General features: G+C 38.9%; 1 protein-coding gene across 4 annotated transcripts in view; it reads right to left on the reverse strand.

Annotated features, from left to right (window-relative positions):
• THRA (thyroid hormone receptor alpha) overlaps positions 1 to 16,472 on the reverse strand; it is a 157,207-nt gene extending 140,735 nt beyond the window's left edge. The window contains exon 1 of one of the 4 annotated variants that reach the window (XM_058181544.1): positions 16,424 to 16,472. The gene's annotated coding sequence lies outside the window, so the exon portion shown is untranslated. Of the gene's footprint in view, positions 1 to 15,463; positions 15,538 to 16,423 lie in introns of those variants that run through there. The other 3 variants (XM_058181543.1, XM_058181548.1, XM_058181546.1) reach the window with 3 other exon arrangements.
• Between the last annotated feature and the right edge of the window lie 3,942 nt (positions 16,473 to 20,414).

Here is a 20,414-nt window from a genome sequence, read left to right on the forward strand (position 1 = left end):
ATAGTGTTGCACAGGCTGTCTCAAAGTGACTGATTAAATCCAGTAAATAAATAACTTTAGATAAACAAATAACTAAGTAATGCAATACATGAATTATTAGGGAAACAGAATTAGCAATGCAAAAGCTGCTTGACTTCCAAGGAAGACCCTCTACCCCTGAAAATCAGCCAGCAGAGAAATACAGCGATCAACACTTGCGCCACGCAGAGAGAAGGACATTCAGCTCCAGCAGCACAATCCGCCACAGCAGTTTCCTGATATACAACCAGAGCAACAAAGAGAAGGAGTAACAGAAGCAACATGTAGGAAAGGAGATCAGTTCTTCTCCACTATCATTCCTTTCTTCCTCCCATTTTCTCTACCATCCCCACAAGCAGCAACAATAAAATCAGATTTTTTTCGTTTGGCCAAGAGGCAAGAGCGCTACTGCTTGATGGTTTTTGACAACTAGAACAGGAAATTGGAATAAGAGAAGAAAAAGGGAGGGAATTGGATTCCATATCAGGCACACAGAAAATGCAAGAATAGAATAGAATAGAATAGAATAGAATAGAATAGAATAGAATAGAATAGAATAGAATAGAATAGAATAGAATAGAATAGAATAGAACACACTTGTTAATTAAATCCTTTAGAGCAGGGGTCTCCAACCTTGGCAACTTTAAGCCTGGCGGACTTCAACTCCCAAAATTTCCCAGCCAACAAAGCTGGCTGGGGAATTTTGGGAGTTGAAGTCCGTCAGGCTTAAAGTTGCCAAGGTTGGAGACCCCTGCTTTAGAGACAATGGTCCCCAATCTTCTGACACTGTGGTGACGGGAGAGGGGATGGTTTTGCATATGCGTACCCACCGCTTGCACAAATGGACCTTCACACACTCGTGTGCTTGCCCGCCGTTCACACAGCCTGGTTCCCAACAGGCAGTAACCCAGTCCTGGGCCACAGACTGGGGATCGGGGAATCCCTGCTTTAAGAGACATTGGAACCTTGCTTACCTAATTGCAAGTGCTACTGCTTTAGTTCCAGATTTTGAAAATAGGAAATCTTACCAATTATAAAGAGGAGAGATAGATGCATAAATGGACATACTCCTGTACCTTCAATAGCAAACTTCATCTACAGAAACCTACAGAAAATACAAAGATACGTCTCATAGCATTACAAAGCAGAATAGGCTGGAATTCTTTATTGCAAAGGTAAGGATCAGAGATGCATCATATCTTCTGGCTAGAAATTATAGCCTCTGAATGTGGAAAGAACCAAAATCATAGTTATTTCAACTGTTCCCAGCAAAGTGTTGTGCCATCCTTTTGATTAACCAAATGGAGTAAGGCTGTTTTTTGTAAGCCAATTTGGCACCATATTTTTCTCCATCTCAGCCTGTGGTTAATGTAACTTCAGATCTAACTTTGGCTTGGCCAAAATTCAGAATATCAGGAACACCTAATTAGGATTTCTCATCAAGGTGGATTTCTTATCTAGCCATAGGAAACTTGCTATTTAGTATATGATGCAGGGACGCGGTGGCTCAGGGGCTAGGACACTGAAATTGTCGATGGAAAGGTCGGCAGTTCAGCGGTTCAAATCCCTAATGCTGCTGTGTAACGGGGTGAGCTCCCGTTACTTGTCCCAGCTTCTGCCAACCTAGCAGTTCGAAAGCATGTAAAAAATGCAAGTAGAAAAAATAGAGACCACCTTTGGTGGGAAAGTAACAGCGTTCCATGCGCCTTTGGCATTGAGTCATGCCGGCCACATGACCACGGAGACGTCTTTGGACAGCACTGGTTCTTCGGCTTTGAAATGGAGATGAGCACCGAGGGAACGACTAGCATGTATGTGCGAAGGGAACCTTTACCTTTATATGATGCAGCAAGCTTCAGGTATTTTATAGCCAATAAAAAAATATAGTTATAAGATATCTTATTTCCGGTCATACCATATAAAATCACATAAGCCTCTCTTTTTCCAGCCTTATTTTGTGTTCTCAAGCAAAATTTGGCTCTTCCAAAATAACAATGAGATCAGATTGGTTATTTAAGCATTTACCCAAACAGGAAGTCCACAACCATTTATTTAGTGACCAAAGTTATACTGGTGTTGAAAAAAGTGACTTACAGCCATTCCTCACATTTATGATTACTGCAGCGTCCCCACAGTCACATGATGAATATTTAGGCACTTGGCAACTGGTATATATTTATGATATTTTCCAAAGCACCAGAAGGCAAGATAACAAATAATGGATGGAAACTAATCAAGGAGAAAAGCAACATGGAATTAAGCAGAATTTTCCTAACAGTGAGAACAATTAACCAGTGGAACAGCTTTCCTTCAGAAGTAGTAGGTTCATCACTGGAATTTTTTAAAGAAAAGACTGCACAGCCTATCTGAAAAGGTATAGGTCCTAGGATCTCTTGCTTGAGCAAGGACTTGAACTAGAAGACATCCAAGGTCCCTTCCAGCTCTATTCTGATTCTATTTAGTTATGATTGGATCTTTCATTTGGATATTAGCAAAAGGTAATTATTGGATATAAAATATTGGATATTACCAGCATGAAACTCTATTTGATATTTACAATGCAGTCCTCAACTTACAATCACAACTGGGATCAGAACTTTTATTTTTAACAAAACTATTAAATGAGATGTGCCCAATTTTATAACTTCTTTTTGCTGTGGCCATTAAGTGAATTACATAGTTGTTAAGCAAATCTAGTTTCTCATGTTGACTTTGTTGGAAACCGGCTGGGAAAGTCTCAAATGATGATCACATAACCCCTGGATACTGCAATCAAAATTCTAATCCCAACTGTGATTGTTAATCAAGGATCACCTACATTGTAAATACCAAATAGTTTTATTCTGGGGCATCCAATACGTGATACCCAATCATTTACCCATATAAAAGTCTCATTGCCAGATAATCCATAATTTTTAAGATGCACATTAAATTATAGTGCTAGATGTAAGCCAATGGAAACACACAGGCTTTACAAAACTAATTCCTGCATATAATTAGACCTAATATGATGCCAGATTCTGACCACAGGTTATATTGGAGTTTAAGAAAAACACTTTACCCGTACAGTTTGAAACAATGAGCAGTAAACCAAAGTCATCATCTGAATATTAATAGGGGGGAATGGAGTTTAACTGTCTACATTCTGTGTAGTGAGTTGCTCTCACTAATCGTAATTTTTTCATTTTTTCCAAATGATTCTTTAACAGACATTATCTAACTAGACAACACAAAGACTGAGATACTAGCTAAAGAGGGAATTAATCTACAAACCGCAGCTCACTGTGATAACTGGCACAGAATCTAATGGTAAACAGTTTATTCATTAGTACTAGACTTGATGTTTATGAAATGAAAATAAACTCACCGCTTCCCTCTCCTTGCTTCAACCCTACTTTTCAGAACTAATTTACATAAACTGGTATTTGACTTCCAGTCTATCCATAGCCATGTGTCCTACCTTTGACCCACATGAGCTTCAACTATCTGTGTCAGACTCAGACCCTGCTGTCATAAAACTAAGCCCCAGGCCTGATGCATAGATAATATAACCATAAGTAAATAAGGCTACCACAAAATAGAATCAGAGTTCAAAGAGCCCTTCTAGTTCTCATTAATTGCATACCATAGAGCCTTCGGACAAACCACATGCAACTCTACTTCTGAATACTGCATCCAACTTCCAATACCTTTAAATACTTACAAGGTGCAAATATAAAAAATCCCTAAACATCCTTGCTCTTCTCCACTGAAACCATATTTGATTTTTTAAGTTATTATTTTATCAAGATGGTCAGAAATTTCACTTTTAAACACCGAAATGTACAGCACCTAACTAACCTTGGTTACTCTGGAAAAATTAATTCAGGCTGCAATTACTTAGTACCTGAATGGGAGACCTATGGGCAAATCCCAGGACTTCAAGTAGACTCATTTTTTTTAAAAAAAATGACCCAGAAGATAGGGGCGAACCACTTTCATACTAATACCAAGTAAGTTACATGAACATATCTTGAAATCACCAAGGATTGAAGTCAAGCTTGATTTGAAGGCTCTTCAAATGCCACATGTGATCATTGACAGAACAGTATACATGCAACTTGAAGAAAATAAGGTTCTGCCCTGATGACCTTAAAGTACAAAAGTCATGCACTTAAACTAGCAGCAATGCATTCTACACCCATGACACAATCATAGCTATAAGCAACTTTCTTTCTTCATTATCAAGTTGTCCCTTGTAGGTTGAAACTTCCCCTTTCCTATTTAGAGAATTAAGAACACAGAAACAGGTAGGGAGTATTTAATTTTTTTTTAATTATCAGTGGCTGTCAGGCTGCTTTTTTGCTTAAAACACACACAATTGCTTCCCTCCCCTTGTAAATACATATCAGAAACATCTGATTTACAGATCTAGAAGATTATCAACACCCATGTTCCATAGCTCAAAATATCAATATTTCAAACTTCTTTGTATCTCCATTAACTATGTGGGTATGTAACATATAGTTTGACATTGTGCTTATTAAATACTTATGCTTATTTCTAATCAGCTCCAACGTTTAGTTGATTTTTTAACTGTCCACATCCCACAATTACAGGTAGTCCTTGATTTACAACAGTTCATTTAGTGATAGTGAAGTTACAACATCACTGAAAAAAGTGATTTATGACAATTTTTCACACAATTGTTGCAGCATCCTTATGGTTACAGAATTAAAATTTAGATGCTTGGCAATTGGCTCATATTTAGGATGGTTGCAGTGACCCAGAGTCACGTAACCACTTTTAGCTCTGATAAACAAAGCTAATGAGAAAATCAGATTCACTTAACAACCGTGTTAGCTAAACTCACTTAACAAATGTCTCATTAAGGAATATAAATTTTGGGCTCAATTGTGATTGTAAGTTAAGCAAAGCCAGTGGTGGGCTGCTGCCAGTTTAACAACTGGTTCGCCCAGCACCAAAAATGTGAGTGTGTGTGTGTGTGTGCGTGGCCTTCTGCACATGTGCACAGCTTCAAAACCATGGTGATATAGCACGGAATAGTGCTGGGGAGCATGGGCAAGCCCACACATGGGTCGCAACTACCGGTTCGCCCAAACCAGTCTGAACCAGCTGCAGCCCACTTCTGCATCAACCTAGATAAATATCTCAGAATCCTGGGCACCAGGAATGTATTTCATGATGTATCGAAGCCGGAGCCTTGGTTTTTTTGCATGACTCCATATACCTGTAAAGGCATCATTAAATGAATTCAAGTGTTTCCAAGTTGAACTGGGAAGCAGTTTTTATGACAAACCTGCCAAAAGATACTTATGACCTAATTTCAAAGTTATGGCAGTCACATACATACAACACAAGATTATGTAAAAGCATTTTCAGTGCTTGGCAACCAGCTCACCTTTGCAGCCCTTTGCACCTTCCCACAGTCATGTGATGACAATTTTCAATGTACTTTGCTGGTTTCTGATGCTTACTTCTGGTCTCCAACAAAAAAAAAATGCTCAAGGAATGAAATGGATTTACTTAACAACTGTGGCACATGCTTAATGACTGCAACAAAAAAAATGCCATAAAAACCCCGGGTCCAGTCATGTGATATTTCAACTCAAGAATGCAGTGACTTATGACTGTAAATTTGGGCCCAATTACAGTCATAGGTCAAGGATTACTATATATATTATTTATTATTATATGTATATTATTTATTTATTAAATTTGTTTGCTGCCCATCTCACCGTGAGGCAACTTAGGACAGCTTACAACATTAAAAATATTAATTTATTGCAGTGCAGCAAATTAATCGCTAACAAAAAACATCTACCCAAGGGCTGGTTAATATCTATAAAAACCCACATGATGCTCTTGAGAGCATGTAAGAAGAACAAGTTTTACCTTTAAGGAACAACATCTATATAAAATAGGAGGTAAGTAATGTGTAGACTAAAAGAGCTCCTTCAAGCAGCCCACAGTTTTCTGAGATGGTACACAGTGTAGCACTGAATATATACAGTATATCCCCTCCATATTGGTACAAAAGAATCAAAATTCTAGCCCTCCCCCTTTTGAAGATATTAGTGCATCACTATACTTGGCTGATTAAAACACACACACACACACACAAAAGGTTTGCCTTTGCTGTAGTTCTACCCGTGTTGCTTTTCATCTTCTATATCTGAGTTTGTAGTAGGAAAAGGGAACACTGCCTTTCTGTCCTTAGATATGCCTGCATTATTATGTCTTTCCTAGTACCATTTCAGACTATTTCTAAAAAAGTATAAATTTACATATTTTCACCTGGATATATGTTTAGGTATACACATACATAGACACAATGGCCCTCATATTTGAAATGTATTTTTCTCCTGCTTTAAACAGATTTTTTTTTTTAAAAAAAGGGAACCTCTTCCTTTTCACCTGATACCTTTTTATTGTTGTTTTACTTCTGTTACTCATTTATGGATTTAGCAGACAGACATCTCATTTTTCTTTCATCAAGACACTCAGAATACTGAAGGAGAGAGTCCTAAGTTATTCATCAAATCTTTATTACCGACCAGCATAAAGAAAATGGAACTACCAGACCAGCATAAAGAAAATGGAACACAAACAATTAATATTTTTTAAACAGCTGTAAAATATAAAAACAAAAGTTATGTAAGGTTAGAAAGCATTAAAATGTATTTTCAAAAAAAACGTATGTATATATAATCAAATCTTTTAAAAAATCATTAAATCAATGCAGGGGAATATAGAAGTTATTTTTTTGGACTAAGTTAATTTACAGTACAAAACACTCGACTAAAAAATGAACCGCTCATTAAGGCTACATTGAAGCACAGGCCATCGTCTGAAGGATTTTAAGTGTTGCTGTGAAGAACCTGGCAATGTTATATGTAGTATTAAGATTAGTATCTGCAAGTAGCAAGGAGATGTAGAATCGTCCTCTGCATCTCGGTTGTTTTACACCTCAGTGATATGCTTTGCACTCCAAAATATGGAAATGCAGCTACAATCTGCAGCTTAGTGGAACAGCAAACATCAGAAAAACTAAGAATACCATTAAAACGTATATAGACTGGCACAATACAATTGTGGCAAAATAAGGAGGGAGGCATCGGTGGGTTCTTTTAGGCTTTTCTGGAGGTAGAACACATCACTTTTAAAAATTAGATCCATTTAATTCAAGGCACAAATGTCCTCATCATTTGATAATAGCAGTAAACAAACAGTTTCTATTCCTAAATTCTGAACTCTATTATTGTAATGAATAAAACTTTAGAGAGCGTCAGGAGTGAAGTTTTGAGTAAAAGGACATATTTCATGCAGTTCTGAATCACAACACTGATGCCCAGTCCCCAAGCTCTTCAGTACGGACTAATTGATCAGTTTGTTTTTCATCCCATCTTTATTATTTTTATAAATAACTCAAGGCGGCAAACATACCCAATACTCTTTTATGTACGCTGAAAGCATATGCACCAAGACAAATTCCTTGTGTGTCCAATCACACTTGGTCAATAAAAAAAGCTATTCTATTCTATTCTATTCTATTCTATTCTATTCTATTCTATTCTATTCTATTCTATTCCTTCCTATGTTCCTCACAACAATGCTGTAAAGTGGGCTGAGAGAGGCAGATCTGGTCAAGTCATTCAGCCAGCTTTCAGGCTAAGGTAAGACTAAAACTCATGATCACCCAGCTGTAGCCTGGTGCTTTAATCCCTAGACTAAACTGACTCTCTATACTTATTTTATAACACATTCAATGTCATGTTGCCGTTCACAGTTTTATCAAAAAACAAAAACAAAAAAACCCACAAAAAATATCTAAGATAAATGCTACAATCCCAGTGTATCTTTATTTCAAAGGAAAAGATGTAATGCAAGGCATCTCTTTGAAACAGCACTAGGTAGACTTTTGCCATCTTCAAGTATCACCATACAAAATATTCCAAGATGCCAGCCAGTCATTCCATTTTTTGAACTGCTCCATCTCTTTTGCTGTCTTTGTTTCCAATTTTCTCTTCTAAAAATCAGTGTCATGTGCCTATTGAATATGTTCAAAACAAAATGGAGTTCATTTTCCTATGTATCCCTATACACCATGGTGTTTCCACACATATGCTGATGCTTTTCTCTTATGTAGTGATGAATATCCTACAAATGCACAATGTGCTTTCCCATATATTAATGATTAACATCAGGCTGCATAATTCAGAATTAAGATTCTGGCCTTCTTTCTAAAGTAGTATGCAGAATTTCCAGTATTATTCTGAGTATGAATATTTCTTCTTTCAATAATTAAACATTCTGTTCCCTGACAAATTCCTAGTAGTATTCTAGGATTAATACACCATGTTATGAGCTTTGTATGCTGTTTATAATGAGAAGGTTTAGCAGAATAGTGAATGTTAAACCTGTGTGCAATGCATCTGTCCTCTAACTAGAATTCTAGAGATAACAGGGAGTATTGCTCCATCAACAGGATAAATGTACAATTCTAGCCTAATTATTTTCTATATGTGATACAAAGACTCCATATATTGTCTCAGGCAGCTAAATTTCTCAGGAAATCCTGATCACTGATCCACAAAGATAGAAACTTGATGTGCCACAAAAAGTAAGCATAGACATTACTAAAAAAAAAGATATCTGCAAGAGAAAATCAAGTCCAGGTAGATATAGCAGATGAAGGCAGTTTTCCCAGTTTCAAGTAGCCTGCCTGGATTGGGGGTCCTTCTAGGTGCTAAATGGTGATCAGTTATTGACATTGTAGGTAGCTTATTTATCCTGGTTTGATTCCAAATTCCTTGGTAAATTTAGGAATGGCTACTATCACAACACGTATATTAGTGCCATATGAGGCAAATTTCCATACTGTGAGGAAGAAGCCTGAATTAAATTCAAATGCAGAAATGGAATTACTATTCCTATCAAATCTTGATAGCCAGCATCCTGAGCCAGCATAGTCACTGTGCTTGATAGTAAGGGAGCTGCAGTCAAACAGCTCTACGGATGGGGCAAATTAGAAAAGTGCTCTAGAGAAATCACTCCCATTTTTAAATAGGAAGAAGGTAGGCCCCAAGATTGAACAAATGAGGGTTGAGAGTAAATGTGACAATCTTCACATAGCACAGCTCTTGTCCTTGGACATTTATTCTGGTGGTGTTCCTGTATGACTCTAAGCTCCTTAGAAGCATTCTCCTCAGACTAAACATTCATCTTTCCTGTCTCTCAAATAATGGCTCTCCCTCACCCCCGCCCAGCACCTCTTTTTACTTTCTCTGTGATGGGAACCAACCATTTAAATCAAACTACAGCGACAGAGGCTCTCCACGTGCGTTTCAGCTGACATATCTCCGCCCATATACCACACTCACATGCACTAACCCACACACAGCCACCGTTCATGCCAGCAATAGTGAACTCTGCCCCACTTCCAGAAGACAGAGCACGGGAGAAAGCTCTCAGAAAGACACAAGATTTGAAAAGAAGGCAGCAGCCCGGGGCAGGACCAAGCCTCAGCTGAGGTTGCTTATACTATGTTTGTACAGTACTGTAAAGCCCTTAATACAGGCTAGGCCACAGCAGTGGGGGGGGGAGCTGAGGAGGGGAGCTAGACAGCTTGACTTGCATCTGATCAACGAGTCCTCTCCAGATCAGGTCCTTGATGGAACCTTCCAACAGAGTTTGTTCTTTTCTGAACACTGCAGAAATCAGATGTATTTTCCCCAAAACAATGACCAGTAGCTTGCCTGTATGAAGTCAGCATTCTGCCTAGTCAAGGCAGAAATCAAAAGAGGAAAGTAGGGGAAACATGATAAACTAATTTGAACTGTCTCTAAACCATACAATCTAAGGAAGCACAATCCAGAATTCATGATTTGGCAAAATGGCTTGGAGTAAATTGTTTGTGCAAAACAAATTTCACTCCTGCCATGAATTCATCAGATTATTTTAGGCAACATCATATTCTCTTTTCCCTCATCTTCAATACAATATTCACCTATCTAACGGGATTGTGTGTAAAGATTTACTGAGTAATAGAAGTGACACACTCTGAATAACAGAAACTGTCATCTAGGTTCAAAGTACTTTTATTAGGATCCACTCCATCAACATTTCTTAAAAAGGATTACTGGTACGTTTCCTAACCTTACTACAATATTTCAAGTGCTATACACCTCTCAGCTTTGAACATAAAAATAAGGGGGAAATGTCTCTGGTATTGGAGAGAGAGTTCTTAAATACTTTCATGTTAGGAATTAATGTCTCTTTTCATTTCTAGACATCAGCTTTTCTATATTTTTTAAAGAGAGAAAAAAATCCAATATTCATTACAAAGACACTATATATAGTATCTATACATGGATTTATTAAACTCTTTGACACAGCAGCTTCCTTAGTTAAAGACTATGAAGAACCCAGGAGTAATATTCAAATATCAAAATATTTTACATACAAACCTATTCTTTTCGTTATTGAACAACTTGCAAAACTCTATGATCCTGAACCCTACCTGATATATACAATGCGAATCCAATTTTAATAAATACCAGTAGGTTAGGAAGATACGTCATGGAAAGCTCCTGGTTTATTTTTATTCCTTTTTTTAAAATGCTTTAGTATTACATCTCAATCAACTGATGAGAGATTCAGTTGGTTAAAGTAGAACTATATCATACAAAGTAGAGACAAATGATGCTGTTCTGTTCACAATTATACTGAACTACACTTGTGACCCTTAGAGCTAAAATAAATCATGGGTTTTTAGTCATTTAATATCATAGGACAAATCATAATTTTACTGTTCCCAGGTCTATCAGTGTATCAGATGATGTCACAAAAAAATAATTTTGTTTGAATTCTGCTATAATTTTCATTATTGCATCAATTAAAATTGAAATAATATATTAATTGAAAAAGCATACACTATAGGAAATGGCTTTATTAGCAACCATATACTATTCAGCAATTGTGATGCACTTTTGGGGGGGGGGGCTCAGTCTGCCTGCTCCTAAAATTTCCTCATGTATGGGGAAAAGTTGCCATACCTGGATCAACAACTTGAAAACCAACTGGTCTCAATTTCAGATACCACAGGATGGTGCTATTGCCAATGGCTGTCTACCCCCACAGCTTCTTCAGGAAGACTCTTCTATTAAATTAGTAAAACTCAGGTTGATGCTTAATAAAAGGTTATTGTTTCTTCTGAAGCAGATAACAGGATGGTTTAGGGGAGAAACCATTAGATTTTCATACACAAGAACAAAAATCGAATGATGTGTTTCAAGTAGTCCTGGTCAAGTTATTACCTTTCAGTCTTGTCCTCCGTAAGGCTATCTGCCTTTTCTTCAGCAGATATGGAAACCGATCACTAATAGTATCAGGATCACATGGAAAGCGCACACACACACACACACACACACACACACACACACACACAGAGTATTATCAAATACGGCACTTCTGCAAGCAAAAAGCCAATTACCATGGCATGTTTGTATGCACTCACTGCATCAATCGGAGGCAAATATGAACAACATATAAGTTCAACAATTGTAGAGAGTGATAGTAATGTATAAAGGCATATAAAAACATTTAACAAGAAAATTAATCCAGCAGCCGGTGACATCAAGTAGAAACTGGTGTGGGACATTTCAGAGCAATGGGAACAACTATAATATGGTAAGAAATTTTACAAATGTAAGTGTGAAAAGAAAAGCTGAGTCTGTAACAGATTCTGTAGTTTTTATTGTGCTCTCTGTAGTACCTGAAGCTTCAACCAGTCAATATGGAGTGGAGGTCCTGAAAAAAAGCATTTCCTCAGGGTCATCCTAGCCAAAGGTCAACCCAGGTGAGATGAAGAGGGCACTATAGCACTGATATATAAAAACTATGCTAGAACACTTCAAGTGTACCGTGGCTCAGCCATTTCAGCCAAGCACATAACTATTAATTTTTACAGGTAGGGAAACCTGTTTGGTTGTTGTTGCAAAGCTACCAGGAAAAACCACTTATGTATCACCTACTACAATTTAATCCCCATGCGGGCACCTCTAGAAGCCTTAAATGGGATCTATTAAATACTGCCCAAATCCAGTCACAGCAGGGCAAAGCACCCACTCATCTTTGGAATGTATGAGACCTCCCCTCCCCCATCCAATCTCCATCTCAAAAAACAAGTCTATAACTGCTCTCCAAGACAAGCTTAACTTACATATGAACCATAATCAAAACAAAATGTTTCGTCTACCAACACAGATCACTGAGTTGGTGGGGGTGGGGGGGAAGCAACATCCCTCAGCCAAGTAACCACAACTTATTCTGAATATCTTGTTTTAAAGTAAAGGCCACCAAATTGGGGACCGTGGTATTTCTTCTTTTCGGGTAAAATTTAAAAGCTATTTCTCTCTCTCTCATAACCAGCTGCTAAAACTATACATTCCCATTTTGTTGCCAAGTTCCAGTTGTTTCAGATGGTTGTCCTCAATCTGATGCCTGCCAAATTTCTCAGACTACAGTTCCTATAATATACAGACATTATAGCTTGATCACCAAAGCCAATTTAAGGGGAGGAACATTTTAGAACAATGCAATTTGGTCATAAGCTAATTTTGTTCTCCAGAAGGTGATAAATACCTAAGAGTGTGTGTGTGTGTGTGTGTGTGACAGAGAGAGAGGGAGGGAGGGAGGGAGGGAGGGGGAGGAGGAGGAAGAGGAAGAGAAAGAGAAAGAGAGAGAGAGAGAGAGAGAGAAACCAAAAATTTCACACACAAGTTTCAAATCTAGCAAGGGTGTTTTCACATACTACAGCGAGATTAATTGAATTGCTCTTGGACATTTTGAATGTATACATTAATATTGCTAGTTAGTAGAAGATTCAGATGTTGTTAATATGGTACACAAAGGAGATTTACCTTCAGTCTAAGTAGTGCGAAGATCTGCATTCATATTATACAGGTATGGGGTAGATGGACAATACTCTCAACAGAGCAATAAGAATACTTCATAAGAATGCCTTACCTTTTTGTTTTGTTGACAAAAGTCGCTCTTCTAATGTAAGAAAAAATTTCTGGGTTTAATTCCCTGCCTTGGCTTCTAAATAAATCATACTCTTGGCCTGCATTAACCTCTTTACTTGCTTATTGCCACTGCAAGCTGTTTTAGGGTGGGCAAGGCTGAGGTCATTTCCAGATCATGACCTTTGCTCTTCTAAGGGCTACCACTATTCACTTAATGCTTGTAACTTCCTTCAAAGTCTCTTAGTCATAGATTTTAAAAAAAAACTTCACTAGTATTACACTCCTTTTTAATTGCATTAAAAGGCAAATATTATTATCTTTTTTTCATTCTCCCACATTTCTATATGCAGGATAAAAGAGGGAGGTAAGGTGACAATACATACTACATAAAGCAACAACAACAAAAAAACTTGCAAAGGAAGATCTGGATGTGAAGCCAGTGTGACAGCCATAGGCTGATGAAGAGAAGTGCAAATAAAGATATGACAAAATCTTTCTAGTTAGTAGAAAAACTAACTATTTCATGCCCAATGAAAAATCCCATAAATGTGCCTTTAGCCTTATTCCAGGTTGGAAGTTGACTTCTTTATCAGAAAGAAATTTCCCCAAAATCTGCCCCCAAACGGTTACATTCTGCCTGGAGATTGCTTTAAAAACAACAACAACCAAAAATATGTCATTGAATGTCTGAAGTGGTTGAAAGATACTTGCCTAGTTACCTTTTGATGATCCACACAAGGGATGGTCTCTGAACTGGTCTTTAAGGGAAAAAGAGGTATCTTTCCTTTCCTGCAACCCATTAACTTGCACCATAAGCAAACTGGTGTACACCCATTCTCTCCCTCACAAAGAAGGGGAGGAAAGAAAGCTTTCACTGGGGGGGAAATGCAAACAACACTGGCAAAACTGGAGAGGAGAGGCAGGGTGACACAAGGCCCCTCCTTGTAAGATACATGCAAAAACTTGCATGCTGACTGGGACCATCATGGGCATAACTGGGATATAATTCAGATTTATATCTATCTCCGCTGTTCAGCTTTCTTTTTCAATTTTAAATAAAATTGGGAGCTACACAGAAGCATTTATAGACATCTCAAAGCTTCTGATTTTTAAACATTGACATGCATTAAGTACTCAGGATTAATCCGCCACTCTGACCGTGTTCCCCTACAGACAGATGTCTCTCTGACAGCAGAGTGAGCATCAGAGTCGCCCCTCAGAATCCCCCTTTCTTCAAGTACAGGATCCCTGCTGCATGGGTTCCTTTTCAACCCAAAGTACCCCCTTCTACCACCACCCTCAAGCCAAAAGGGGGACACTTCACTCACCCTGAGCCCTTCCCCTGTTTTTTTTTAAATGGAATAGGAAAGTTAAATCCAGCTCTACCAGAAAATGGGCCTTGCTGCCAACATTAAAAACGCAGTCCCCCCTACAGCCCCCCTAGACTTGTGACCACCAACCACATGCCAAACGTCCTTATTTTTAAAGAAAATATTTACCCACATTTCCCCCCTTTAAATACAAATAGAAAAATACCCTCCTCTTTCCTAACTCTTCTAGCCCCCCCAATCAATGCAAATGTCAAAACTAATTTTCTATTGTCAGCCTTTGCATTTAAAACAAGAAATATGCAAAAACAGAGAGACCTTCCTGAGATTAGAACCAGAGATGCAAACAGTAAGAAATCAAATTCATGCAAGGCAGAAAAAAGTGGGGAATTAACCCTACCACCATCTCTTGGAGAGGAGGGGATTAGCTCCAGCAAGCAAATTCTTTTAATTTTTGATGTTAAAAAGAAATTTGATTTTGAGATCATCACTTCTGAGCAAACCATTTTTTTTGCAACAACCCCCCCCCCCCAAATTATCAGAAATCCCAAATCAGCACCAATCTCCAGAAAGTGCAATAAATAAACAAGCTTGTCTTTGGAAAGAAAAGTGTTTCCCTTTTTCTCCTCATTTCTGTTTCTCCTTAAAGCCTTCTCTCTTTTTCTCCATTGCTGAAAAGAGAAGGGGAGTATGTATGTATGTATGTATGTATATATGTATGTATGTATGTATGTATGTATAGATCCAAACGAGAGGGGAAAACATTAAATGATGAGATTAAAAGGGGGGGGGGAGGAGAAGAGGCGAGGTTTTACTCCACAAGATTCCACAAGCGAAAAATCCCTATATGGGAAAGGAAGGGGGGGCGCATCTTTTTCCCACCACCCCTGCCTAATCTCGTTTAGATTTGCAACGTTGGCAGTGACAGGAACAGCTGCGAGGGGACGGGGAGCGCAGGGTGGAGACAGCTGGAAGAGGGTGGGGGGCCGAGAAGGGAAGACATATTGGGGTTCACAAGCGCACACGAAGCTTCCCCTTAAGAATCGCAGAGATCCGCAATTCGCTCTGCTTTCACCCGCCGTAACCTACCTTTGGCAAGGCGAAGGCGGCGGCGGCGGCGGCTGCTCTCCGTCTTCTTCTTTCTCCCCCGCCCCCTTCTTTGCAAGCAGGAAGCTGGCGTCCTGCCCCCCTCCCCTTCCCCTCGCAAGCCGGAGTTTCCCCGCGCGCTCCTTCGCTGCAGCCCCAAGGGAGGGGATCGGTGGAGAAGACGGCCAAGAGGGGCTTGTAAAATCCGGGCTCGGGCAGTAGCGGCGCTCGCCTAGTGCGTTTGTGTCACTAGAGCTGGGGAAATGGACTCGAGAGCCGAAGGGAAGGAGGCCGGCCTGGCTCCTCCTCCTCCTCCCCCTCTCCCCATCCCTCGCCACCGCCACCTCGGCCGCCTTGGCTAACGCCTGCACCCTGCAGGCCGAGGACGCGCTGTGCCAGAACTGCCGCCGCGCGCACAGCGATTTTCCCCTTGCAAAGGAAAGGAGGGAGCAGGTTCGATCCCCAGCAAAACACCTCGCCTTCCCCGGTCCTTCGCAAACCCCGTGCACTTTTTCTCTGCGTTGCAGAGGCATATGGCAAGTGGGAATTCGCATCATGCTCACGAGCGATCAGCTTATCCGAGCATTCTGCCCGTGTAGGCTTTCTCGGAAACGTATGTCCCGATTTCTTCAACTAGGCTTATTTCCAAATAAGGGTACATTCTACTCCAATCCTAGCAATAATTCGTTTCGAACATTTTCTTAAAAAAATAAATACACCGTAAGTGTATATGAATAAATCTAGAGTTCGCTGTTAGCGTAGCCAAATTCTTCCCCCACCTGGAAAGACTTCTACAGCTTGTGCAACCAAAAAGAATCAAACAGATAAAGTGTTTACGCCAGTGATTACCCAGCTGCATGCCAAGTTCTGCCTGTCATACAGTTGAAAAAGCGCACGAGCCTAGGAGGAAATAAACGAAACACAACACTCACTACTGTACTTAGGAAAGTATGCTCTTCTTACCATAGGGCAGACGTCAACAACCTTTGTAAGGGGCGACTACTTACCCTCCAGACGTTTTAAGAGGAGCAAAACTGTAGTGGGTGGAGCAAAGATGAAGTAGGCAGAGCTATACCACACACGTGGCTAGAGCTGGGATTTTCAGTATAATTTATATACTGTACTCGACTTTTTTTTTTTAATCTTGAAACACTTCACATAGCTTTATAATTTTTGCCATATTAAAATTAGCATTTAGTAATAGTAGATTTGACTGGGTTTATACCACCTAAATTAACACTTTAAACTGTGATATTTTTTTATCAAAGCCACAGTTGGATATGTTCACCCATAATTAAGCCTGAAGCTAACAAAACAACATTGAAATACATATTTAAGCTGTAATCTGTTTTATTTGAATTAGGCTTGGTAGCTTATGTAGTATATAATTGGCTTACTGTGTTGTGTGAATCTAAGTCACTTGGGTAAACTGAGAACAAACAACTGTAGATTAATGTGTTATATGAATGCAGTCTTTGAGCAAAAAGAGAAAGAATAACAACAACATTCATTATTTAAGTTAACTTAGATGACAATGATAAATTATCAGTAGAATCTTATTATTTACTCAAAAGTAACTACCAGTGAATATAGAACCATGATGGCGAACCTATGGCACATGTTCCCAAAGTGGCACACAAAGCCATATCGCCCAGCACACACAGCCTTGCCTTGTTTGTCTTCTGGATTTCTGGCTCACATGCGCGTGCATTGATCATCTGTCCTTCGCGCATGTGGCAGTGTTGAAAACCGGTGTGCAAATGCGCGCCAGCCAGCTGACTGTCGGGCATGCATGCATGCCAGAACCCAGAAGTTGAGCTTTCCGGCCCCGACAAGCGCACACATGCACATATGACATTTCCACGTGACCTTTTCAGCATTCAGTGCAGAAAAGATTCGCCATCACTGATATAGAACATAGAGTAATACGGTTGGAAGGGACCTTGGAAATAATCTAGTCCAGTCCTCTGTTCAAGCAGGAAACCCTCTGCTCAAGCAGGAAAGGATGGCTCTTTTATGATTTGTGGACTTCAACTCCCAGAATTCTGGGAGTAAAAATCAATAAGTCATAAAGAGGCCATCGTTCCCCACCTCTGCCCTATACCATTCCAGACACGTGGCTGTTCAGTCTCTTCTTGAAAGTGTCCAATAATGGAGCACCCACAACTTATTCAGGCAAGCCATTCCATTAATTAATTGTTCTCTCTGTCAGCAAAATTTTCTTTAATTCTAGATTGGATATTTGTTTAATCTTCCACCCCTTACTTTTTGTCTTGCCCTCAGATGCTTTGGAGAATAGGTTGATTCCCTCTTCTCTGTGACAGCTCCTCAAATATTGGAAGACTGCTATTATATCATTCTTATCCTTCTCTTCATTTGACTAGAATACCCAATACCCAATTTTCTCAATCAGACACTTTAGCCTCTAGATCCCTTATCATCTTTCTTAGCTCATAGCCTAACATACAATTTACCAACAGTATCACTAACTCAGGAACTATGCCTTGTTAACCTGTTAATCTGGGTTAAATTTTCTCTTAACACTGCTCCTAGCCATTTCTCAGTCTGCTTCTACAGGTTTTTAAATTCCCACGAATTTGCATCACACAAGTAATTTTCAATTTACAACAGTTCATTTAGTAACTGTTCAAAGTTACAAAAAGTGACTTATGACTGTTTTTTATATTTACCAACCATTGCAACATTTCCATGATCATGTGATCAAAATTCAGACACTAGGTAACTGACTCACATTTATGACCATTGTAGTATCCTAGGGTCATATGATCACCTTTTGCCATCTTCTGACAAGCAATGTCAATGGAAAAGCCAGATTCATTTAACAACTATGTTACTAATTTAACAACTGCAATGATTCACTTAACAACTGTGGCAAGAAAGGTCATAAAATGGGGCAAAATTCACTTAACAAATGTCTCACTTAGCAACAAAAAAAGTGAGCTCAATTGTGGTTGTAAATCAAGGATTATCTGTATTATATCCAGTTTTAATTAGAACTGCAGTTCTAATTAAATTGCATATCCAGTTTTAATTAGAACTGCAGAAAAAATAATTGCTACCAACTTGCCTTCCATTGAGGACTTGTATACTGCACGAATCAAGAAGAGGGCCGTGAAAATATTTGCAGATCCCTCGCATCCTGGACATAAACTGTTTCAACTCCTACCCTCAAAACGACGCTATAGAGCACTGCACACCAGAACAACTAGACACAAGAACAGTTTTTTCCCGAAGGCCATCACTCTGCTAAACAAATAATTCCCTCAACACTGTCAGACTATTTACTGAATCTGCACTACTATTAATCGTTTCATAGTTCCCATCACCAATCTCTTTCCACTTATGACTGTATGACTATAACTTGTTGCTGGCAATCCTTATGATTTATATTGATATATTGATCATCAATTGTGTTGTAAATGTTGTACCTTGATGAATGTATCTTTTCCTTTATGTACACTGAGAGCATATGCACCAAGACAAATTCCTTGTGTGTCCAATCACACTTGGCCAATAAAATTCTATTCTATTCTATTCTATTCCATGAAATACAGCAGTATTTCTTAAAATGTGCTCCTAGGATGTCTGACAATACCTTCTCCAGAATTTGTAAAATCAAAATTATTTACTGGTCTATGTTGAAAATTAGTACAAAATTAATATTCTTTCAAACAATCACAAAAAGTAGTGACAGTGAATGCATCAATTTTAATTTTTAAAACTGGGAGGAGATCTTGAGAGCTTAACAGTTTAAGAAATACTATTATACAATAACTTTTTTAAAAAAGGCATACAAATCTACATACAGGTAGTCCTCAATTTACAACAGTTTGTTTAGTGACTATTCAGAGTTACAACAGTACTGAAAAAAGTGACTTACAACCATTTTTCACACTTACGACCATTGCAGCATCCCTATCTCACATGAATTACATTTAGATGCTTGACAAGTGGTTCATATTTATGACGGTTGCAGTATCCTGAAGTCATGTGATTCCCTTTTGCGACCTTCTGACAAACAAAATCAATGGAGAAGCCAAATTCACTTAACAACCATGTGACTAATGTAACAACTTCAGTGATACATTTAACAAAGATGGCAAAAAAAGATGTAACATGGGGCAAAACTCACTCAAGAAATTTCTCACTTAGCAACATAAATTTTGGGCTCAATTGTGGTCATAAGTTGAGGACTACCTGTAGCTTCTAAAATAGCACATGTTAGCTTGTAGAACAATTTATATGTCTGCGATAAAGGAGAAATGGGGGGGGGGTAAAGACTTGCAGATTTTTCATCCTTCCAAGGTGGGTAAAATAAGGACTATTGCGGGCAATATGCTGACTCTGTAAGCTGCTTAGAGAGGGCTGTAAGCAGTGGTGGATTGCTACCAGTTTGCCTCAGTTCGGGCGAACCGGTAGCAGCAGTGGTGGGAGGCTCCGCCCACCCACCCAGACGTCATCAAATACGATCTGCGCATGCGCGGAAGCAAACCAGTAACAAAGGTAAGTGAAACTCACATCTGGCTGTAAGGCACTGTGAAGCAGTATACAAATTAAAGCAATCAATAAGTGGAACAACTTGCCTGCAGAAGTTGTGAATGCTCCAACACTGGAAATTTTTAAGAAAATGTTGGATAGCCATTTGTCTGAAATGGTGTAGGGTTTCCTGCCTGGGCAGGGGGTTGGACTAGAAGACCTCCAAGATCCCTTCCAACTCTGTTATTATGTTATGTTATGTTAAGTCTAAGTGCTATTGCTATCTGTAGGAAGTAGGTCAAAAAAGTCAACTGAAGCCCACCCCTTTCAATGTGTTAGCATATATTTAAACCAAGGTGGGGGATTTGTTTGCATGGCTCTGGCTATTATCTTAACTTTTTTTTTAATCCTTTCTCTCTGGACTTAGTGCTGTGATTTAAATTAATAAAGTTACATA

This window comes from Ahaetulla prasina, chromosome 4 (genome assembly GCF_028640845.1).
Source record: "Ahaetulla prasina isolate Xishuangbanna chromosome 4, ASM2864084v1, whole genome shotgun sequence".
In the NCBI taxonomy this organism is placed as follows: Eukaryota; Metazoa; Chordata; class Lepidosauria; order Squamata; family Colubridae; genus Ahaetulla; species Ahaetulla prasina.